Genomic DNA, 25,653 nt, shown 5'->3' on the forward strand with positions numbered 1-25,653 from the left:
GACAGACAGTGGCTTGCTTGGGGCAGGGGCCCACGACACTGCCCAGCAATGGCTGAGAAGGGTGGTCACAGTGGCATTAGTGGTCTCCTGGTAACCATTGCCTGGTAACGGGGCAGTGGGTCACAGTGAACAGCAAGGGCTGCCTGGGAAGAGCTGCATTCAGCTGGCTATGGTACAATTCCCCCTTTTCTTTGGTCCTCTGCAACCCTGAGGAGAATATGTGGGTATGATTTGGATAGAGTGGTTAATCATAAACTCCGCAGCGGATCTCTGTTTTAGGGGACTTGCTTTCAAACTCGATTCCTGGTTCATCTTTTCCCAAGTCTTTCAGGGAATGGGGTGACGACCACTCTAGCTACGTCCTGCTGCAGGAAAGCAAAGCCCTACAGTGCATTCTGAGTTGGAAGCAATGCCACGTTGCAAGTCTTGATCCAAGTCTTATATAAACTTGTATAAGGAATCCAGGAGAATAAGCCTGAAAAGCAGCGTGAGGGTGGCACTCTGGGGGAGACGTTCTGGCAGGTAATCCAGACATGCAGAAGCAGAAGGGAAGAAATTGTTGTAAGTTGTTAGGAAGTTGAGGGGAAGAGCTTCCCTTAACGGGAGAACACAGATCAAAATCAGCATTATTGCAAAGCAAATCCACAAACGTTAGTAGCATATGCATCTGTTTACTCAGTTTGTCAAAACTGCATTGGTAAGAGTCTTCTTGATGTTGAAGCACTTTGGAAAAGCCTCAGCCTAACTATCTGTGAGACACTTAAAGAGGCATGGTTAAAGATCGGATGACAAGGGGTTGAGAAGGAAGCTTAATCAAGTGGCTCTCATGTAACCGTCAGCATGGCTGGCCGATTATCCCAAAGGATACCTGCATTTCAGAAACTTTGTACCCTTTCTAGAATATCGACAGGTGTGCCATGTATCCATCCTGTGTAATTGGAGAAGCTTCTCCCCAATTTCACAATGTTTTCTTTGTAATTTCCATACCAGATATACGACTGAAATAGTCCTCCTTGAGTTGCCTTAAGGGCCCCGCAACTAATCCAAAGTTAACAAAATATTTCAAAACACCTGGTCCAATAAGCTCATCAGTCCTTTGAAGAGAATTCTTCTTTCTTCTGCAAAGTGAGAAGAGATCTTAAAAGCAAATCGAGATCCCTTAAAGGCAGGACAGTTCACATACCATGGTATTGAAAGCAGCGTTCCAAGTAAACGTGTTCTCTTGGCAGAGGGGAACCCAATCCAGCCTTGAAAAAAACGTATTTTTAATAACAGTATCCGTTTCCCGAAGTGGAGTTTCGTTTCAGCCCAATGATGCATCAAATGTTGGTTTTTGGCTCAACACATTTATCCCACCTTCCTACTCTATCCTGAAATGTGTTCCTTTTCATGAGTTTCTTAGCTTTAATTACATATTTCGTTTACAATCCTCAAGTCCTTAACACCTTCACTTAGTGAAAACCAAGAAGCAAGCAATTGTCAGCTGGATGCCATACCAGCATTTCTGATTGCAAACGGATGCTTTTGAGACCTTCTGCTAAGTAGGCAAAGGTAGGGAATCTTAGATGTGCCCAGCATCCAATGTCCCAATCCTCTATCCTCTTTGAAATGACCCGGAGAGTCAAGGAATGCTTGCCACTTACCTTGGTGAAGTTTCATGCTACCCAAATCTAGAGAGGCCATTTAGAAAGACTTCAGGTGTCATCATTTCAACTTATGGTCCTTGCTGTCAAATTTGCAACAGATATAAGGTCTTTTCGGATCTCTAAGAAACCTAGGGACCGCAGAAGGTTTATACTTCAGAATGCAAGAAGCTTAAGGCAGCTTCCATACCAGATATCAGTTCAGTACTAGCTATTTGCCAGATCATCAGGACCTGAAATCCATGGAGGCCAATTCTCTCAAGAGGAGGAAGTATTGAATAGGTAAGTGCTTCCCTTTCAGTGAAATAGAGCTCATTTACACATCAACTCGGCAGTTGATGTCAATTGCCTTATCCCTAAAAGTGGCCCAATTCTGGAGAATGCACCTGAAAGGGGTGCGTTGGGGAAGCAATTTGAGTTTCCCAGAGCCACAACACTTTCACACAAAACAAACGCAAAAGTACATGCAAAGAAGAAACTCTCAGTCCTGAGGACCAAAGCAAAGGGTGAGGATGAACAACATCCTCAGTGTTTTAGAAGTATGTTCCCTCATTTTAACAACAAAACGACAAACAACATGCAAATTGAAAGATAGGGAATCAGGACCACAATTGTCATGCCTACTGACCGGGGAAACAAAAAGAGCCAAAAAGGAAAAAGCAAAGAAATTAGGAAAAGTTCAATTTGCTTCATGAACTTCCACATGTCTCCTGGAAATATGCTCGTTTTCTCAGGGTCACAATGATGAAAACCAAAAGGATTTCACTGAGCAAACTTTCTCTAACTGAATATTTTACATAGACTGGTTTTGGAGATATGAAAATGATTCATTTGATGCCATGTTTCACCAGAATCTGTAGAATATGCTGGCCATGCAATGTAAAAAAAAAAAAAAATACTTGCTTGTCCCTTAGCGGACTACAAGATGGACTAGAGCTCTGCTGATCACAGCAGGTGTTATCCAATAGCAGAGAGACAAATGCAATGCCAAAAGGTCTCTCAGGATCGCAGTTCCCAGGCACCAAAGGGCAGATTCCTACCCATTGGAAAGGGAATATGTCAACCAATGTTCCACCACAGCTGAAACACAACGCAGGAGGGAACGATACCTAGTGTGATCATATGCAAGCTCCGTTACTGACCAAAGACGTCTCAAGTACTCAATGCAAGTGCTGTTTCACACACCTACAATGTACGAATCACAAACAGGATCCCACAAACCAAAGCACAGACTGCCGTGATTAACACCACATTGACACACACAAACACATGAAGAACAAATAAACACTCCAATCACAAAGACAGAAAGCCAGAGAAGGCATTTTGTCAACTTCCACTTCCACTCCCACATGGAGGCCCCCAGTTCTCAAGAGGGAATGGACTCAGAGGGGCTCACATCCGCTAAGGGGAGCAGCCCAGTTGGAGGAGACCTATTTCCCAGCCTGTGCAAGCTGGAGCGACTTACCCCCAAATGACATGAACTGTATACCGTTGCTCTGGACATGTCTCCAAGACAAGCAGCCTCGTGCTGTAGGGCAGCCACTGCATATCAGGGAGAATCCCTGCCAGTATCCTGGAGCCAAATGTACTCTGGCATGTGCTGGGAACTATAAATGGCGACGCCCCGATCGAGATCAACACACCATGGGCACAGACCTCCTGGCTGGCTCGCTATAATTGGTAACCAAAGGCCAGGATGTGTGCGCGACGCACAGTGAGGCCAAACAACAGCAAAACATTGGACTTTGGAGCCGAGAAATATTTGTTGTTGAGACATTCAGGGAAATGGGTGGCTTATGCTGGGTAATCCCCAACCTTGAAAGCTTTTAGCAAAGCCCTCTTAGAGGTAAGGTGATGGAGGGGTGTGGCTTTTCGTTGAAAACTTCTCCCTGTCCGATCCATTGTTCTTGAGGACAGGTCATAGTCAGGTCTCAATGTTTCTATCAATCTCCAGCAAACAAATGTCACTCTCTGGGTGACAAGAAAGGGCAAGGTCCCAAGGCACAAGACTCACCCTCTGAGGTCCAGACCCACCTAAGAGAAAGGGGTCCCTGGGAGGGGTGGTGGTCCTCCTGCCATGGAGGGTTTGTCCAGGAGCTGGTCTGGGTCCTCCCACCAGTGCCCACGCCTCACAGAGGAGGCAGCTCTGCCTTGGTGGCTCCCTCAGGGCCAGGTCCCAGACCCTTGCTAGCTCTCATCACTGAGGGAGCCGGGTGCACATGACCCAACAGGTCTTAATGCTCCTCAGGCCACCCAAACAGTGGCAGTCAGGTACCCCAGACTGCGAGCCATACCCTTAGGGTCACAGTGGCGGTGTGTGGTAGAGGTTCAACACTGCCTCAAGGCCTGGTCTGGGCCAATGGTCATTCATGGCCTTGGCTCTGGAGCCCTGCAGGACACACCCCCAGCCTGTTCTCTGGGCCCCCCATCACACCAGCTGGCCCAAGGCCGTGTGAGCAGAAGAATGCTGGGGAGAAGGCTGGCACTTGCCTCTTACCTCATGCTCCAGGTCTGAAGGGGCAGCACTCCACTGACTGCTGCCTAAAAAAGGGCCCCCACTAAAGATGGCTGACAGACAGTGGCTTGCTTGGGGCAGGGGCCCACTACACTGCCCACCAATGGCTGAGCAGGGTGGTCACAGTGGCATTAGTGGTCTCCTGGTAACCATTCCCTGGTAACGGGGCAGTGGGTCACAGTGCACAGCAAGGGCTGCCTGGGAAGGGCTGCATTCAGCTGGCTATGGTACAATTCCCCCTTTTCTTTGGTCCTCTGCAACCCTGAGGAGAATATGTGGGTATGATTTGGATAGAGTGCTTAATCATAAACTGAGCAGCGGATCTCTGTTTTAGGGGACTTGCTTTCAACCTAGATTCCTGGTTCACCTTTTCCCAAGTCTTTCAGGGAATGGGGTGATGACCACTCTAGCTACGTCCTGCTGCAGGAAAGCAAAGCCCTACAGTGCATTCTGAGTTGGAAGCAATGCCACGTTGCAAGTCTTGATCCAAGTCTTATATAAACTTGTATAAGGAATCCAGGAGAATAAGCCTGAAAAGCAGCGTGAGGGTGGCACTCTGGGGGAGACGTTCTGGCAGGTAATCCAGACACGCAGAAGCAGAAGGGAAGAAATTGTTGTAAGTTGTTAGGAAGTTGAGGGGAAGAGCTTCACTTAACGGGAGAACACAGATCAAAATCAGCATTATTGCAAAGCAAATCCATAAACGTTAGTAGCATATGCATCTGTTTACTCAGTTTGTCAAAACTGCATTGGTAAGAGTCTTCTTGAAGTTGAAGCACTTTGGGAAAGCCTCAGCCTAACTATCTGTTAGACACTTAAAGAGGCAAGGTTAAAGATCGCATGACAAGGGGTTGAGAAGGAAGCTTAATCAAGTGGCTCTCATGTAACCGTCAGCATGGCTGACCGATTATCCCAAGGCATACCTGCATTTCAGAAACTTTGTACCCTTTCTAGAATATCGACAGGTGTGCCATGTATCCATCTTGTGTAATTGGAGAAGCTTCTCCCCCATTTCACAATGTTTTCTCTGTAATTTCCATACCAGATATACGACTGAAATAGTCCTCCTTGAGTTGCCTTAAGGGCCCCGCAACTAATCCAAAGTTATCAAAATATTTCAAAACACCTGCTCCAATAAGCTCATCAGTCCTTTGAAGAGAATTCTTCTTTCTTCTCCAAAGTGAGAAGAGATCTTAAAAGCAAATCGAGATCCCTTAAAGGCAGGACAGTTCACATACCATGGTATTGAAAGCAGCGTTCCAAGTAAACGTGTTCTCTTGGCAGAGAGGAACCCAATCCAGCCTTGAAAAAAACGTATTTTTAATAACAGTATCCATTTCCCGAAGTGGAGTCTCATTTCAGCCCAATGATGCATCAAATGTTGGTTTTTGGCTCAACACATTTATCCCACCTTCCTACTCTATCCTGAAATGTGTTCCTTTTCATAAGTTTCTTAGCTTTAATTACATATTTCGATTACAATCCTCAAGTCCTTAACACCTTCACTTAGTGAAAACCAAGAAGCAAGCAATTGTCAGCTGGATGCCATACCAGCATTTCTGATTGCAAACGGATGCTTTTGAGACCTTCTGCTAAGTAGGCAAAGGTAGGGAATCTTAGATGTGCCCAGCATCCAATGTCCCAATCCTCTATCCTCTTTGAAATGACCCGGAGAGTCAAGGAATGCTTGCCACTTACCTTGGTGAAGTTTCATGCTACCCAAATCTAGAGAGGCCATTTAGAAAGACTTCAGGTGTCATCATTTCAACTTATGGTCCTTGCTGTCAAATTGGCAACATATATAAGGTCTTTTTGGATCTCTAAGAAACCTAGGGACTGCAGAAGGTTTACACTTCAGAATGCAAGAAGCTTAAGGCAGCTTCCATACCAGATATCAGTTCAGTACTAGCTATTTGCCAGATGATCAGGACCTGAAATCCATGGAGGCCAATTCTCTCAAGAGGAGGAAGTATTGAATAGGTAAGTGCTTCCCTTTCAGTGAAATAGAGCTCATTTACACATCAACTCGGCAGTTGATGTCAATTGCCTTATCCCTAAAAGTGGCCCAAATCTGGAGAATGCACCTGAAAGGGGTGCGTTGGGGTAGCAATTTGAGTTTCCCAGAGCCACAACACTTTCACACAAAACAAACGCAAAAGTACATGCTAAAAAGGAACTCTCAGTCCTGAGGACCAAAGCAAAGGGTGAGGATGAACAACATCCTCAGTGTTTTTGAAGTACGTTCCCTCATTTTAACAACAAAACGACAAACAACATGCAAATTGAAAGATAGGGAATCAGGACCACAATTGTCATGCCTACTGACCTGGGAAGCAGAAAGAGCCAAAAAGGAAAAAGCAAAGAAATTAGGAAAAGTTCAATTTGCTTCATGAACTTCCACATGTCTCCTGGAAATATGCTCGTTTTCTCAGGGTCACAATGATGAAAACCAAAAGGATTTCACTGAGCAAACTTTCTCTAACTGAATATTTTACATAGACTGGTTTTGGAGATATGAAAATGATTCATTTGATGCCATGTTTCACCAGAATCTGTAGAATATGCTGGCCATGCAATGTAAAAAAAAAAAAAAAATACTTGCTTGTCCCTTAGCGGACTACAAGATGGACTAGAGCTCTGCTGATCACAGCAGGTGTTATCCAATAGCAGAGAGACAAATGCAATGCCAAAAGGTCTCTCAGGATCGCAGTTCCCAGGCACCACAGGGGATATTCCTACTCATTGGAAAGGGAATATGTCAACCAATGTTCCACCACAGCTGAAACACAACGCAGGAGGGAACGATACCTAGTGTGATCATATGCAAGCTCCGTTACTGACCAAAGACGTCTCAAGTACTCAATGCAAGTGCTGTTTCACACACCTACAATGTACGAATCACAAACAGGATCCCACAAACCAAAGCACAGACTGCCGTGATTAACACCACATTGACACACACAAACACATGAAGAACAAATAAACACTCCAATCACAAAGACAGAAAGCCAGAGAAGGCATTTTGTCAACTTCCACTTCCACTCCCACATGGAGGCCCCCAGTTCTCAAGAGGGAATGGACTCAGAGGGGCTCACATCCGCTAAGGGAAGCAGCCCAGTTTGAGTAGACCTATTTCCCAGCCTGTGCAAGCTGGAGCGACTTACCCCCAAATGACATGAACTGTATACCGTTGCTCTGGACATGTCTCCAAGACAAGCAGCCTCGTGCTGTAGGGCAGCCACTGCATATCAGGGAGAATCCCTGCCAATATCCTGGAGCCAAATGTACTCTGGCATGTGCTGGGAACTATAAATGGCGACGCCCCGATCGAGATCAACACACCATGGGCACAGACCTCCTGGCTGGCTCGCTATAATTGGTAACCAAAGGCCAGGATGTGTGCGCGACGCACAGTGAGGCCAAACAACAGCAAAACATTGGACTTTGGAGCCGAGAAATATTTGTTGTTGAGACATTCAGGGAAATGGGTGGCTTATGCTGGGTAATCCCCAACCTTGAAAGCTTTTAGCAAAGCCCTCTTAGAGGTAAGGTGATGGAGGGGTGTGGCTTTTCGTTGAAAACTTCTCCCTGTCCGATCCATTGTTCTTGAGGACAGGTCATAGTCAGGTCTCAATGTTTCTATCAATCTCCAGCAAACAAATGTCACTCTCTGGGTGACAAGAAAGGGCAAGGTCCCAAGGCACAAGACTCACCCTCTGAGGTCCAGACCCACCTAAGAGAAAGGGGTCCCTGGGAGGGGTGGTGGTCCTCCTGCCATGGAGGGTTTGTCCAGGAGCTGGTCTGGGTCCTCCCACCAGTGCCCACGCCTCACAGAGGAGGCAGCTCTGCCTTGGTGGCTCCCTCAGGGCCAGGTCCCAGACCCTTGCTAGCTCTCATCACTGAGGGAGCCGGGTGCACATGACCCAACAGGTCTTAATGCTCCTCAGGCCACCCAAACAGTGGCAGTCAGGTACCCCAGACTGCGAGCCATACCCTTAGGGTCACAGTGGCGGTGTGTGGTAGAGGTTCAACACTGCCTCAAGGCCTGGTCTGGGCCAATGGTCATTCATGGCCTTGGCTCTGGAGCCCTGCAGGACACACCCCCAGCCTGTTCTCTGGGCCCCCCATCACACCAGCTGGCCCAAGGCCGTGTGAGCAGAAGAATGCTGGGGAGAAGGCTGGCACTTGCCTCTTACCTCATGCTCCAGGTCTGAAGGGGCAGCACTCCACTGACTGCTGCCTAAAAAAGGGCCCCCACTAAAGATGGCTGACAGACAGTGGCTTGCTTGGGGCAGGGGCACACTACACTGCCCACCAATGGCTGAGCAGGGTGGTCACAGTGGCATTAGTGGTCTCCTGGTAACCATTGCCTGGTAACGGGGCAGTGGGTCACAGTGCACAGCAAGGGCTGCCTGGGAAGGGCTGCATTCAGCTGGCTATGGTACAATTCCCCCTTTTCTTTGGTCCTCTGCAACCCTGAGGAGAATATGTGGGTATGATTTGGATAGAGTGCTTAATCATAAACTGAGCAGCGGATCTCTGTTTTAGGGGACTTGCTTTCAACCTAGATTCCTGGTTCACCTTTTCCCAAGTCTTTCAGGGAATGGGGTGATGACCACACTAGCTACGTCCTGCTGCAGGAAAGCAAAGCCCTACAGTGCATTCTGAGTTGGAAGCAATGCCACATTGCAAGTCTTGATCCAAGTCTTATATAAACTTGTATAAGGAATCCAGGAGAATAAGCCTGAAAAGCAGCGTGAGGGTGGCACTCTGGGGGAGACGTTCTGGCAGGTAATCCAGACACGCAGAAGCAGAAGGGAAGAAATTGTTGTAAGTTGTTAGGAAGTTGAGGGGAAGAGCTTCCCTTAACGGGAGAACACAGATCAAAATCAGCATTATTGCAAAGCAAATCCATAAACGTTAGTAGCATATGCATCTGTTTACTCAGTTTGTCAAAACTGCATTGGTAAGAGTCTTCTTGAAGTTGAAGCACTTTGGGAAAGCCTCAGCCTAACTATCTGTTAGACACTTAAAGAGGCAAGGTTAAAGATCGCATGACAAGGGGTTGAGAAGGAAGCTTAATCAAGTGGCTCTCATGTAACCGTCAGCATGGCTGACCGATTATCCCAAGGCATACCTGCATTTCAGAAACTTTGTACCCTTTCTAGAATATCGACAGGTGTGCCATGTATCCATCTTGTGTAATTGGAGAAGCTTCTCCCCCATTTCACAATGTTTTCTCTGTAATTTCCATACCAGATATACGACTGAAATAGTCCTCCTTGAGTTGCCTTAAGGGCCCCGCAACTAATCCAAAGTTATCAAAATATTTCAAAACACCTGGTCCAATAAGCTCATCAGTCCTTTGAAGAGAATTCTTCTTTCTTCTCCAAAGTGAGAAGAGATCTTAAAAGCAAATCGAGATCCCTTAAAGGCAGGACAGTTCACATACCATGGTATTGAAAGCAGCGTTCCAAGTAAACGTGTTCTCTTGGCAGAGAGGAACCCAATCCAGCCTTGAAAAAAACGTATTTTTAATAACAGTATCCATTTCCCGAAGTGGAGTCTCATTTCAGCCCAATGATGCATCAAATGTTGGTTTTTGGCTCAACACATTTATCCCACCTTCCTACTCTATCCTGAAATGTGTTCCTTTTCATGAGTTTCTTAGCTTTAATTACATATTTCGATTACAATCCTCAAGTCCTTAACACCTTCACTTAGTGAAAACCAAGAAGCAAGCAATTGTCAGCTGGATGCCATACCAGCATTTCTGATTGCAAACGGATGCTTTTGAGACCTTCTGCTAAGTAGGCAAAGGTAGGGAATCTTAGATGTGCCCAGCATCCAATGTCCCAATCCTCTATCCTCTTTGAAATGACCCGGAGAGTCAAGGAATGCTTGCCACTTACCTTGGTGAAGTTTCATGCTACCCAAATCTAGAGAGGCCATTTAGAAAGACTTCAGGTGTCATCATTTCAACTTATGGTCCTTGCTGTCAAATTGGCAACATATATAAGGTCTTTTTGGATCTCTAAGAAACCTAGGGACTGCAGAAGGTTTACACTTCAGAATGCAAGAAGCTTAAGGCAGCTTCCATACCAGATATCAGTTCAGTACTAGCTATTTGCCAGATGATCAGGACCTGAAATCCATGGAGGCCAATTCTCTCAAGAGGAGGAAGTATTGAATAGGTAAGTGCTTCCCTTTCAGTGAAATAGAGCTCATTTACACATCAACTCGGCAGTTGATGTCAATTGCCTTATCCCTAAAAGTGGCCCAAATCTGGAGAATGCACCTGAAAGGGGTGCGTTGGGGTAGCAATTTGAGTTTCCCAGAGCCACAACACTTTCACACAAAACAAACGCAAAAGTACATGCTAAAAAGGAACTCTCAGTCCTGAGGACCAAAGCAAAGGGTGAGGATGAACAACATCCTCAGTGTTTTTGAAGTACGTTCCCTCATTTTAACAACAAAACGACAAACAACATGCAAATTGAAAGATAGGGAATCAGGACCACAATTGTCATGCCTACTGACCTGGGAAGCAGAAAGAGCCAAAAAGGAAAAAGCAAAGAAATTAGGAAAAGTTCAATTTGCTTCATGAACTTCCACATGTCTCCTGGAAATATGCTCGTTTTCTCAGGGTCACAATGATGAAAACCAAAAGGATTTCACTGAGCAAACTTTCTCTAACTGAATATTTTACATAGACTGGTTTTGGAGATATGAAAATGATTCATTTGATGCCATGTTTCACCAGAATCTGTAGAATATGCTGGCCATGCAATGTAAAAAAAAAAAAAAAATACTTGCTTGTCCCTTAGCGGACTACAAGATGGACTAGAGCTCTGCTGATCACAGCAGGTGTTATCCAATAGCAGAGAGACAAATGCAATGCCAAAAGGTCTCTCAGGATCGCAGTTCCCAGGCACCACAGGGGATATTCCTACTCATTGGAAAGGGAATATGTCAACCAATGTTCCACCACAGCTGAAACACAACGCAGGAGGGAACGATACCTAGTGTGATCATATGCAAGCTCCGTTACTGACCAAAGACGTCTCAAGTACTCAATGCAAGTGCTGTTTCACACACCTACAATGTACGAATCACAAACAGGATCCCATAAACCAAAGCACAGACTGCCGTGATTAACACCACATTGACACACACAAACACATGAAGAACAAATAAACACTCCAATCACAAAGACAGAAAGCCAGAGAAGGCATTTTGTCAACTTCCACTTCCACTCCCACATGGAGGCCCCCAGTTCTCAAGAGGGAATGGACTCAGAGGGGCTCACATCCGCTAAGGGGAGCAGCCCAGTTGGAGGAGACCTATTTCCCAGCCTGTGCAAGCTGGAGCGACTTACCCCCAAATGACATGAACTGTATACCGTTGCTCTGGACATGTCTCCAAGACAAGCAGCCTCGTGCTGTAGGGCAGCCACTGCATATCAGGGAGAATCCCTGCCAGTATCCTGGAGCCAAATGTACTCTGGCATGTGCTGGGAACTATAAATGGCGACGCCCCGATCGAGATCAACACACCATGGGCACAGACCTCCTGGCTGGCTCGCTATAATTGGTAACCAAAGGCCAGGATGTGTGCCCGACGCACAGTGAGGCCAAACAACAGCAAAACATTGGACTTTGGAGCCGAGAAATATTTGTTGTTGAGACATTCAGGGAAATGGGTGGCTTATGCTGGGTAATCCCCAACCTTGAAAGCTTTTAGCAAAGCCCTCTTAGAGGTAAGGTGATGGAGGGGTGTGGCTTTTCGTTGAAAACTTCTCCCTGTCCGATCCATTGTTCTTGAGGACAGGTCATAGTCAGGTCTCAATGTTTCTATCAATCTCCAGCAAACAAATGTCACTCTCTGGGTGACAAGAAAGGGCAAGGTCCCAAGGCACAAGACTCACCCTCTGAGGTCCAGACCCACCTAAGAGAAAGGGGTCCCTGGGAGGGGTGGTGGTCCTCCTGCCATGGAGGGTTTGTCCAGGAGCTGGTCTGGGTCCTCCCACCAGTGCCCACGCCTCACAGAGGAGGCAGCTCTGCCTTGGTGGCTCCCTCAGGGCCAGGTCCCAGACCCTTGCTAGCTCTCATCACTGAGGGAGCCGGGTGCACATGACCCAACAGGTCTTAATGCTCCTCAGGCCACCCAAACAGTGGCAGTCAGGTACCCCAGACTGCGAGCCATACCCTTAGGGTCACAGTGGCGGTGTGTGGTAGAGGTTCAACACTGCCTCAAGGCCTGGTCTGGGCCAATGGTCATTCATGGCCTTGGCTCTGGAGCCCTGCAGGACACACCCCCAGCCTGTTCTCTGGGCCCCCCATCACACCAGCTGGCCCAAGGCCGTGTGAGCAGAAGAATGCTGGGGAGAAGGCTGGCACTTGCCTCTTACCTCATGCTCCAGGTCTGAAGGGGCAGCACTCCACTGACTGCTGCCTAAAAAAGGGCCCCCACTAAAGATGGCTGACAGACAGTGGCTTGCTTGGGGCAGGGGCACACTACACTGCCCACCAATGGCTGAGCAGGGTGGTCACAGTGGCATTAGTGGTCTCCTGGTAACCATTGCCTGGTAACGGGGCAGTGGGTCACAGTGCACAGCAAGGGCTGCCTGGGAAGGGCTGCATTCAGCTGGCTATGGTACAATTCCCCCTTTTCTTTGGTCCTCTGCAACCCTGAGGAGAATATGTGGGTATGATTTGGATAGAGTGCTTAATCATAAACTGAGCAGCGGATCTCTGTTTTAGGGGACTTGCTTTCAACCTAGATTCCTGGTTCACCTTTTCCCAAGTCTTTCAGGGAATGGGGTGATGACCACACTAGCTACGTCCTGCTGCAGGAAAGCAAAGCCCTACAGTGCATTCTGAGTTGGAAGCAATGCCACATTGCAAGTCTTGATCCAAGTCTTATATAAACTTGTATAAGGAATCCAGGAGAATAAGCCTGAAAAGCAGCGTGAGGGTGGCACTCTGGGGGAGACGTTCTGGCAGGTAATCCAGACACGCAGAAGCAGAAGGGAAGAAATTGTTGTAAGTTGTTAGGAAGTTGAGGGGAAGAGCTTCCCTTAACGGGAGAACACAGATCAAAATCAGCATTATTGCAAAGCAAATCCATAAACGTTAGTAGCATATGCATCTGTTTACTCAGTTTGTCAAAACTGCATTGGTAAGAGTCTTCTTGAAGTTGAAGCACTTTGGGAAAGCCTCAGCCTAACTATCTGTTAGACACTTAAAGAGACAAGGTTAAAGATCGCATGACAAGGGGTTGAGAAGGAAGCTTAATCAAGTGGCTCTCATGTAACCGTCAGCATGGCTGACCGATTATCCCAAGGCATACCTGCATTTCAGAAACTTTGTACCCTTTCTAGAATATCGACAGGTGTGCCATGTATCCATCTTGTGTAATTGGAGAAGCTTCTCCCCCATTTCACAATGTTTTCTCTGTAATTTCCATACCAGATATACGACTGAAATAGTCCTCCTTGAGTTGCCTTAAGGGCCCCGCAACTAATCCAAAGTTATCAAAATATTTCAAAACACCTGGTCCAATAAGCTCATCAGTCCTTTGAAGAGAATTCTTCTTTCTTCTCCAAAGTGAGAAGAGATCTTAAAAGCAAATCGAGATCCCTTAAAGGCAGGACAGTTCACATACCATGGTATTGAAAGCAGCGTTCCAAGTAAACGTGTTCTCTTGGCAGAGAGGAACCCAATCCAGCCTTGAAAAAAACGTATTTTTAATAACAGTATCCATTTCCCGAAGTGGAGTTTCATTTCAGCCCAATGATGCATCAAATGTTGGTTTTTGGCTCAACACATTTATCCCACCTTCCTACTCTATCCTGAAATGTGTTCCTTTTCATGAGTTTCTTAGCTTTAATTACATATTTCGATTACAATCCTCAAGTCCTTAACACCTTCACTTAGTGAAAACCAAGAAGCAAGCAATTGTCAGCTGGATGCCATACCAGCATTTCTGATTGCAAACGGATGCTTTTGAGACCTTCTGCTAAGTAGGCAAAGGTAGGGAATCTTAGATGTGCCCAGCATCCAATGTCCCAATCCTCTATCCTCTTTGAAATGACCCGGAGAGTCAAGGAATGCTTGCCACTTACCTTGGTGAAGTTTCATGCTACCCAAATCTAGAGAGGCCATTTAGAAAGACTTCAGGTGTCATCATTTCAACTTATGGTCCTTGCTATCAAATTGGCAACAGATATAAGGTCTTTTTGGATCTCTAAGAAACCTAGGGACCGCAGAAGGTTTATACTTCAGAATGCAAGAAGCTTAAGGCAGCTTCCAAACCAGATATCAGTTCAGTACTAGCTATTTGCCAGATTATCAGGACCTGAAATCCATGGAGGCCAATTCTCTCCAGAGGAGGAAGTATTGAATAGGTAAGTGCTTCCCTTTCAGTGAAATAGAGCTCATTTACACATCAACTCGGCAGTTGATGTCAATTACCTTATCCCTAAAAGTGGCCCAAATCTGGAGAATGCACCTGAAAGGGGTGCGTTGCGGAAGCACATTTGAGTTTCCCAGAGCCACAACACTTTCACACAAAACAAACGCAAAAGTACATGCAAAAAAGGAACTCTCAGTCCTGAGGACCAAAGCAAAGGGTGAGGATGAACAACATCCTCAGTGTTTTAGAAGTACGTTCCCTCATTTTAACAACAAAACGACAAACAACATGCAAATTGAAAGATAGGGAATCAGGACCACAGTTGTCATGCCTACTGACCTGGGAAGCAGAAAGAGCCAAAAAGGAAAAAGCAAAGAAATTAGGAAAAGTTCAATTTGCTTCATGAACTTCCACATGTCTCCTGGAAATATGCTCGTTTTCTCAGGGTCACAATGATGAAAACCAAAAGGATTTCACTGAGCAAACTTTCTCTAACTGAATATTTTACATAGACTGGTTTTGGAGATATGAAAATGATTCATTTGATGCCATGTTTCACCAGAATCTGTAGAATATGCTGGCCATGCAATGTAAAAAAAAAAAAAAAAAATACTTGCTTGTCCCTTAGCGGACTACAAGATGGACTAGAGCTCTGCTGATCACAGCAGGTGTTATCCAATAGCAGAGAGACAAATGCAATGCCAAAAGGTCTCTCAGGATCGCAGTTCCCAGGCACCAAAGGGCAGATTCTTACCCATTGGAAAGGGAATATGTCAACCAATGTTCCACCACAGCTGAAACACAACGCAGGAGGGAACGATACCTAGTGTGATCATATGCAAGCTCCGTTACTGACCAAAGACGTCTCAAGTACTCAATGCAAGTGCTGTTTCACACACCTACAATGTACGAATCACAAAGAGGATCCCACAAACCAAAGCACGGACTGCCGTGATTAACACCACATTGACACACACAAACACATGAAGAACAAATAAACACTCCAATCACAAAGACCGAAAGCCAGAGAAGGCATTTTGTCAACTTCCACTTCCACTCCCACATGGAGGCCCCCAGTTCTCAAGAGGGAATGGACTCAGAGGGGCTCACATCCGCTAAGGGGAGCAGCCCAGTTGGAGTAGACCTATTTCCCAGCCTGTGCAAGCTGGAGCGACTTACCCCCAAATGACATGAACTGTATACCGTTGCTCTGGACATGTCTCCAAGACAAGCAGCCTCGTGCTGTAGGGCAGCCACTGCATATCAGGGAGAATCCCTGCCAGTATCCTGGAGCCAAATGTACTCTGGCATGTGCTGGGAACTATAAATGGCGACGCCCCGATCGAGATCAACACACCATGGGCACAGACCTCCTGGCTGGCTCGCTATAATTGGTAACCAAAGGCCAGGATGTGTGCGCGACGCACAGTGAGGCCAAACAACAGCAAAACATTGGACTTTGAAGCCGAGAAATATTTGTTGTTGAGACATTCAGGGAAATGGGTGGCTTATGCTGGGTAATCCCCAACCTTGAAAGCTTTTAGCAAAGCCCTCTTAGAGGTAAGGTGATGGAGGGGTGTGGCTTTTCGTTGAAAACTTCTCCCTGTCCGATCCATTGTTCTTGAGGACAGGTCATAGTCACGTCTCAATGTTTCTATCAATCTCCAGCAAACAAATGTCACTCTCTGGGTGACAAGAATGGGCAAGGTCCCAAGGCACAAGACTCACCCTCTGAGGTCCAGACCCACCTAAGAGAAAGGGGTCCCTGGGAGGGGTGGTGGTCCTCCTGCCATGGAGGGTTTGTCCAGGAGCTGGTCTGGGTCCTCCCACCAGTGCCCACGGCTCACAGAGTAGGCAGCTCTGCCTTGGTGGCTCCCTCAGGGCCAGGTCCCAGACCCTTGCTAGCTCTCATCACTGAGGGAGCCGGGTGCACATGACCCAACAGGTCTTAATGCTCCTCAGGCCACCCAAACAGTGGCAGTCAGGTACCCCAGACTGCGAGCCATACCCTTAGGGTCACAGTGGCGGTGTGTGGTAGAGGTTCAACACTGCCTCAAGGCCTGGTCTGGGCCAATGGTCATTCATGGCCTTGGCTCTGGAGCCCTGCAGGACACACCCCCAGCCTGTTCTCTGGGCCCCCCATCACACCAGCAGGCCCAAGGCCGTGTGAGCAGAAGAATGCTGGGGAGAAGGCTGGCACTTGCCTCTTACCTCATGCTCCAGGTCTGAAGGGGCAGCACTCCACTGACTGCTGCCTAACAAATGGCCCCCACTAAAGATGGCTGACAGACAGTGGCTTGCTTGGGGCAGGGGCCCACTACACTGCCCACCAATGGCTGAGCAGGGTGGTCACAGTGGCATTAGTGGTCTCCTGGTAACCATTGCCTGGTAACGGGGCAGTGGGTCACAGTGCACAGCAAGGGCTGCCTGGGAAGGGCTGCATTCAGCTGGCTATGGTACAATTCCCCCTTTTCTTTGGTCCTCTGCAACCCTGAGGAGAATATGTGGGTATGATTTGGATAGAGTGGTTAATCATAAACTCAGCAGCGGATCTCTGTTTTAGGGGACTTGCTTTCAACCTAGATTCCTGGTTCACCTTTTCCCAAGTCTTTCAGGGAATGGGGTGATGACCACTCTAGCTACGTCCTGCTGCAGGAAAGCAAAGCCCTACAGTGCATTCTGAGTTGGAAGCAATGCCACGTTGCAAGTCTTGATCCAAGTCTTATATAAACTTGTATAAGGAATCCAGGAGAATAAGCCTGAAAAGCAGCGTGAGGGTGGCACTCTGGGGGAGACGTTCTGGCAGGTAATCCAGACACGCAGAAGCAGAAGGGAAGAAATTGTTGTAAGTTGTTAGGAAGTTGAGGGGAAGAGCGTCCCTTAACGGGAGAACACAGATCAAAATCAGCATTATTGCGAAGCAAATCCATAAACGTTAGTAGCATATGCATCTGTTTACTCAGTTTGTCAAAACTGCATTGGTAAGAGTCTTCTTGAAGTTGAAGCACTTTGGGAAAGCCTCAGCCTAACTATCTGTTAGACACTTAAAGAGGCAAGGTTAAAGATCGCATGACAAGGGGTTGAGAAGGAAGCTTAATCAAGTGGCTCTCATGTAACCGTCAGCATGGCTGACCGATTATCCCAAGGCATACCTGCATTTCAGAAACTTTGTACCCTTTCTAGAATATCGACAGGTGTGCCATGTATCCATCCTGTGTAATTGGAGAAGCTTCTCCCCGATTTCACAATGTTTTCTCTGTAATTTCCATACCAGATATACGACTGAAATAGTCCTCCTTGAGTTGCCTTAAGGGCCCCGCAACTAATCCAAAGTTAACAAACTATTTCAAAACACCTGGTCCAATAAGCTCATCAGTCCTTTGAAGAGAATTCTTCTTTCTTCTCCAAAGTGAGAAGAGATCTTAAAAGCAAATCGAGATCCCTTAAAGGCAGGACAGTTCACATACCATGGTATTGAAAGCAGCATTCCAAGTAAACGTGTTCTCTTGGCAGAGGGGAACCCAATCCAGCCTTGAAAAAAACGTATTTTTAATAACAGTATCCATTTCCCGAAGTGGAGTTTCGTTTCAGCCCAATGATGCATCAAATGTTGGTTTTTGGCTCAACACATTTATCCCACCTTCCTACTCTATCCTGAAATGTGTTCCTTTTCATCAGTTTCTTAGCTTTAATTACATATTTCGATTACAATCCTCAAGTCCTTAACACCTTCACTTAGTGAAAACCAAGAAGCAAGCAATTGTCAGCTGGATGCCATACCAGCATTTCTGATTGCAAACGGATGCTTTTGAGACCTTCTGCTAAGTAGGCAAAGGTAGGGAATCTTAGATGTGCCCAGCATCCAATGTCCCAATCCTCTATCCTCTTTGAAATGACCCGGAGAGTCAAGGAATGCTTGCCACTTACCTTGGTGAAGTTTCATGCTACCCAAATCTAGAGAGGCCATTTAGAAAGACTTCAGGTGTCATCATTTCAACTTATGGTCCTTGCTGTCAAATTGGCAACAGATATAAGGTCTTTTTGGATCTCTAAGAAACCTAGGGACCGCAGAAGGTTTATACTTCAGAATGCAAGAAGCTTAAGGCAGCTTCCATACCAGATATCAGTTCAGTACTAGCTATTTGCCAGATCATCAGGACCTGAAATCCATGGAGGCCAATTCTCTCCAGAGGAGGAAGTATTGAATAGGTAAGTGCTTCCCTTTCAGTGAAATAGAGCTCATTTACACGTCAACTCGGCAGTTGATGTCAATTGCCTTATCCCTAAAAGTGGCCCAAATCTGGAGAATGCACCTGAAAGGGGTGCGTTGGGGAAGCAATTTGAGTTTCCCAGAGCCACAACACTTTCACACAAAACAAACGCAAAAGTACATGCCAAAAAGAAACTCTCAGTCCTGAGGACCAAAGCAAAGGGTGAGGATGAACAACATCCTCAGTGTTTTTGAAGTACGTTCCCTCATTTTAACAACAAAACGACAAACAACATGCAAATTGAAAGATAGGGAATCAGGACCACAACTGTCATGCCTACTGACCTGGGAAGCAGAAAGAGCCAAAAAGGAAAAAGCAAAGAAATTAGGAAAAGTTCAATTTGCTTCATTAACTTCCACATGTCTCCTGGAAATATGCTCGTTTTCTCAGGGTCACAATGATGAAAACCAAAAGGATTTCACTGAGCAAACTTTCTCTAACTGAATATTTTACATAGACTGGTTTTGGAGATATGAAAATGATTCATTTGATGCCATGTTTCACCAGAATCTGTAGAATATGCTGGCCATGCAATGTAAAAAAAAAAAAAAAAATACTTGGTTGTCCCTTAGCGGACTACAAGATGGACTAGAGCTCTGCTGATCACAGCAGGTGTTATCCAATAGCAGAGAGACAAATGCAATGCCAAAAGGTCTCTCAGGATCGCAGTTCCCAGGCACCAAAGGGCAGATTCCTACCCATTGGAAAGGGAATATGTCAACCAATGTTCCACCACAGCTGAAACACAACGCAGGAGGGAACGATACCTAGTGTGATCATATGCAAGCTCCGTTACTGACCAAAGACGTCTCAAGTACTCAATGCAAGTGCTGTTTCACACACCTACAATGTACGAATCACAAACAGGATCCCACAAACCAAAGCACAGACTGCCGTGATTAACACCACATTGACACACACAAACACATGAAGAACAAATAAACACTGCAATCACAAAGACAGAAAGCCAGAGAAGGCATTTTGTCAACTTCCACTTCCACTCCCACATGGAGGCCCCCAGTTCTCAAGAGGGAATGGACTCAGAGGGGCTCACATCCGCTAAGGGGAGCAGCCCAGTTGGAGTAGACCTATTTCCCAGCCTGTGCAAGCTGGAGCGACTTACCCGCAAATGACATGAACTGTATACCGTTGCTCTGGACATGTCTCCAAGACAAGCAGCCTCGTGCTGTAGGGCAGCCACTGCATATCAGGGAGAATCCCTGCCAGTATCCTGGAGCCAAATGTACTCTGGTATGTGCTGGGAACTATAAATGGCGACGCCCCTGATCGAGATCAACACACCATGGGCACAGACCTCCTGGCTGGCTCGCTATAATTGGTAACCAAAGGCCAGGATGTGTGCGCGACGCACAGTGAGGCCAAACAAGAGCAAAACATTGGACTTTGGAGCCGAGAAATATTTGTTGTTGAGACATTCAAGGAAATGGGTGGCTTATGCTGGGTAATCCCCAACCTTGAAAGCTTTTAGCAAAGCCCTCTTAGAGGTAAGGTGATGGAGGGGTGTGGCTTTTCGTTGAAAACTTCTCCCTGTCCGATCCATTGTTCTTGAGGACAGGTCATAGTCAGGTCTCAATGTTTCTATCAATCTCCAGCAAACAAATGTCACTCTCTGGGTGACAAGAAAGGGCAAGGTCCCAAGGCACAAGACTCACCCTCTGAGGTCCAGACCCACCTAAGAGAAAGGGGTCCCTGGGAGGGTTGGTGATCCTCCTGCCATGGAGGGTTTGTCCAGGAGCTGGTCTGGGTCCTCCCACCAGTGCCCACGCCTCACAGAGGAGGCAGCTCTGCCTTGGTGGCTCCCTCAGGGCCAGGTCCCAGACCCTTGCTAGCTCTCATCAATGAGGGAGCCGGGTGCACATGACCCAACAGGTCTTAATGCTCCTCAGGCCACCCAAACAGTGGCGGTCAGGTACCCCAGACTGTGAGCCATACCCTTAGGGTCACAGTGGCTGTGTGTGGTAGAGGTTCAACACTGCCTCAAGGCCTGGTCTGGGCCAATGGTCATTCATGGCCTTGGCTCTGGAGCCCCGCAGGACACACCCCCAGCCTGTTCTCTGGGCCCCCCATCACACCAGCTGGCCCAAGGCCGTGTGAGCAGAAGAATGCTGGGGAGAAGGCTGGCACTTGCCTCTTACCTCACGCTCAAGGTATGAAGGGGCAGCACTCCACTGACTGCTGCCTAAAAAAGGGCCCCCACTAAAGATGGCTGACAGACAGTGGCTTGCTTGGGGCAGGGGCCCACTACACTGCCCACCAATGGCTGAGCAGGGTGGTCACAGTGGCATTAGTGGTCTCCTGGTAACCATTGCCTGGTAACGGGGCAGTGGGTCACAGTGCACAGCAAGGGCTGCCTGGGAAGGGCTGCATTCAGCTGGCTATGGTACAATTCCCCCTTTTCTTTGGTCCTCTGCAACCCTGAGGAGAATATGTGGGTATGATTTGGATAGAGTGGTTAATCATAAACTCAGCAGCGGATCTCTGTTTTAGGGGACTTGCTTTCAACCTAGATTCCTGGTTCACCTTTTCCCAAGTCTTTCAGGGAATGGGGTGATGACCACTCTAGCTACGTCCTGCTGCAGGAAAGCAAAGCCCTACAGTGCATTCTGAGTTGGAAGCAATGCCACGTTGCAAGTCTTGATCCAAGTCTTATATAAACTTGTATAAGGAATCCAGGAGAATAAGCCTGAAAAGCAGCGTGAGGGTGGCACTCTGGGGGAGACGTTCTGGCAGGTAATCCAGACACGCAGAAGCAGAAGGGAAGAAATTGTTGTAAGTTGTTAGGAAGTTGAGGGGAAGAGCTTCCCTTAACGGGAGAACACAGATCAAAATCAGCATTATTGCGAAGCAAATCCATAAACGTTAGTAGCATATGCATCTGTTTACTCAGTTTGTCAAAACTGCATTGTTAAGAGTCTTCTTGAAGTTGAAGCACTTTGGGAAAGCCTCAGCCTAACTATCTGTTAGACACTTAAAGAGGCAAGGTTAAAGATCGGATGACAAGGGGTTGAGAAGGAAGCTTAATCAAGTGGCTCTCATGTAACCGTCAGCATGGCTGACCGATTATCCCAAGGCATACCTGCATTTCAGAAACTTTGTACCCTTTCTAGAATATCGACAGGTGTGCCATGTATCCATCCTGTGTAATTGGAGAAGCTTCTCCCCCATTTCACAATGTTTTCTCTGTAATTTCCATACCAGATATACGACTGAAATAGTCCTCCTTGAGTTGCCTTAAGGGCCCTGCAACTAATCCAAAGTTAACAAACTATTTCAAAACACCTGGTCCAATAAGCTCATCAGTCCTTTGAAGAGAATTCTTCTTTCTTCTCCAAAGTGAGAAGAGATCTTAAAAGCAAATCGAGATCCCTTAAAGGCAGGACAGTTCACATACCATGTTATTGAAAGCAGCATTCCAAGTAAACGTGTTCTCTTGGCAGAGGGGAACCCAATCCAGCCTTGAAAAAAACGTATTTTTAATAACAGTATCCATTTCCCGAAGTGGAGTTTCGTTTCAGCCCAATGATGCATCAAATGTTGGTTTTTGGCTCAACACATTTATCCCACCTTCCTACTCTATCCTGAAATGTGTTCCTTTTCATGAGTTTCTTAGCTTTAATTACATATTTCGATTACAATCCTCAAGTCCTTAACACGTTCACTTAGTGAAAACCAAGAAGCAAGCAATTGTCAGATGGATGCCATACCAGCATTTCTGATTGCAAACGGATGCTTTTGAGACCTTCTGCTAAGTAGGCAAAGGTAGGGAATCTTAGATGTGCCCAGCATCCAATGTCCCAATCCTCTATCCTCTTTGAAATGACCCGGAGAGTCAAGGAATGCTTGTCACTTAACTTGGTGAAGTTTCATGCTACCCAAATCTAGAGAGGCCATTTAGAAAGACTTCAGGTGTCATCATTTCAACTTATGGTCCTTGCTGTCAAATTGGCAACATATATAAGGTCTTTTTGGATCTCTAAGAAACCTAGGGACTGCAGAAGGTTTACACTTCAGAATGCAAGAAGCTTAAGGCAGCTTCCATACCAGATATCAGTTCAGTACTAGCTATTTGCCAGATCATCAGGACCTGAAATCCATGGAGGCCAATTCTCTCAAGAGGAGAAAGTATTGAATAGGTAAGTGCTTCCCTTTCAGTGAAATAGAGCTCATTTACACATCAACTCGGCAGTTGATGTCAATTGCCTTATCCCTAAAAGTGGCCCAAATCTGGAGAATGCACCTGAAAGGGGTGCGTTGGGGAAGCAATTTGAGTTTCCCAGAGCCACAACACTTTCACACAAAACAAACGCAAAAGTACATGCAAAAAAGGAACTCTCAGTTCTGAGGACCAAAGCAAAGGGTGAGGATGAACAACATCCTCAGTGTTTTTGAAGTACGTTCCCTCATTTTAACAACAAAACGACAAACAACATGCAAATTGAAAGATAGGGAATCAGGACCACAATTGTCATGCCTACTGACCTGGGAAGCAGAAAGAGCCAAAAAGGAAAAAGCAAAGAAATTAGGAAAAGTTCAATTTGCTTCATTAACTTCCACATGTCTCCTGGAAATATGCTCGTTTTCTCAGGGTCACAATGATGAAAACCAAAAGGATTTCACTGAGCAAACTTTCTCTAACTGAATATTTTACATAGACTGGTTTTGGAGATATGAAAATGATTCATTTGATGCCATGTTTCACCAGAATCTGTAGAATATGCTGGCCATGCAATGTAAAAAAAAAAAAAAAATACTTGCTTGTCCCTTAGCGGACTACAAGATGGACTAGAGCTCTGCTGATCACAGCAGGTGTTATCCAATAGCAGAGAGACAAATGCAATGCCAAAAGGTCTCTCAGGATCGCAGTTCCCAGGCACCAAATGGCAGATTCCTACCCATTGGAAAGGGAATATGTCAACCAATGTTCCACCACAGCTGAAACACAACGCAGGAGGGAACGATACCTAGTGTGATCATATGCAAGCTCCGTTACTGACCAAAGACGTCTCAAGTACTCAATGCAAGTGCTGTTTCACACACCTACAATGTACGAATCACAAACAGGATCCCACAAACCACAGCACAGACTGCCGTGATTAACACCACATTGACACACACAAACACATGAAGAACAAATAAACACTGCAATCACAAAGACAGAAAGCCAGAGAAGGCATTTTGTCAACTTCCACTTCCACTCCCACATGGAGGCCCCCAGTTCTCAAGAGGGAATGGACTCAGAGGGGCTCACATCCGCTAAGGGGAGCAGCCCAGTTGGAGTAGACCTATTTCCCAGCCTGTGCAAGCTGGAGCGACTTACCCCCAAATGACATGAACTGTATACCGTTGCTCTGGACATGTCTCCAAGACAAGCAGCCTCGTGCTGTAGGGCAGCCACTGCATATCAGGGAGAATCCCTGCCAGTATCCTGGAGCCAAATGTACTCTGGCATGTGCTGGGAACTATAAATGGCGACGCCCCTGATCAAGATCAACACACCATGGGCACAGACCTCCTGGCTGGCTCGCTATAATTGGTAACCAAAGGCCAGGATGTGTGCGCGAGGCACAGTGAGGCCAAACAACAGCAAAACATTGGACTTTGGAGCCGAGAAATATTTGTTGTTGAGACATTCAAGGAAATGGGTGGCTTATGCTGGGTAATCCCCAACCTTGAAAGCTTTTAGCAAAGCCCTCTTAGAGGTAAGGTGATGGAGGGGTGTGGCTTTTCGTTGAAAACTTCTCCCTGTCCGATCCATTGTTCTTGAGGACAGGTCATAGTCAGGTCTCAATGTTTCTATCAATCTCCAGCAATCAAATGTCACTCTCTGGGTGACAAGAAAGGGCAAGGTCCCAAGGCACAAGACTCACCCTCTGAGGTCCAGACGCACCTAAGAGAAAGGGGTCCCTGGGAGGGGTGGTGGTCCTCCTGCCATGGAGGGTTTGTCCAGGAGCTGGTCTGGGTCCTCCCACCAGTGCCCACGCCTCACAGAGGAGGCAGCTCTGCCTTGGTGGCTCCCTCAGGGCCAGGTCCCAGACCCTTGCTAGCTCTCATCACTGAGGGAGGCGGGTGCACATGACCCAACAGGTCTTAATGCTCCTCAGGCCACCCAAACCGTGGCGGTCAGGTACCCCAGACTGTGAGCCATACCCTTAGGGTCACAGTGGCGGTGTGTGGTAGAGGTTCAACACTGCCTCAAGGCCTGGTCTGGGCCACTGGTCATTCATGGCCTTGGCTCTGGAGCCCTGCAGGACACACCCCCAGCCTGTTCTCTGGGCCCCCCATCACACCAGCTGGCCCAAGGCCGTGTGAGCAGAAGAATGCTGGGGAGAAGGCTGGAACTTGCCTCTTACCTCATGCTCCAGGTCTGAAGGGGCAGCACTCCACTGACTGCTGCCTAACAAAGGGCCCCCACTAAAGATGGCTGACAGACAGTGGCTTGCTTGGGGCAGGGGCCCACTACACTGCCCACCAATGGCTGAGCAGGGTGGTCACAGTGGCATTAGTGGTCTCCTGGTAACCATTGCCTGGTAACGGGGCAGTGGGTCACAGTGCACAGCAAGGGCTGCCTGGGAAGGGCTGCATTCAGCTGGCTATGGTACAATTCCCCCTTTTCTTTGGTCCTCTGCAACCCTGAGGAGAATATGTGGGTATGATTTGGATAGAGTGGTTAATCATAAACTCAGCAGCGGATCTCTGTTTTAGGGGACTTGCTTTCCACCTCGATTCCTGGTTCATCTTTTCCCAAGTCTTTCAGGGAATGGGGTGACGACCACTCTAGCTACGTCCT

Source organism: Hippopotamus amphibius, chromosome 10, assembly GCF_030028045.1.
Source record: "Hippopotamus amphibius kiboko isolate mHipAmp2 chromosome 10, mHipAmp2.hap2, whole genome shotgun sequence".
Taxonomy (NCBI): Eukaryota; Metazoa; Chordata; class Mammalia; order Artiodactyla; family Hippopotamidae; genus Hippopotamus; species Hippopotamus amphibius.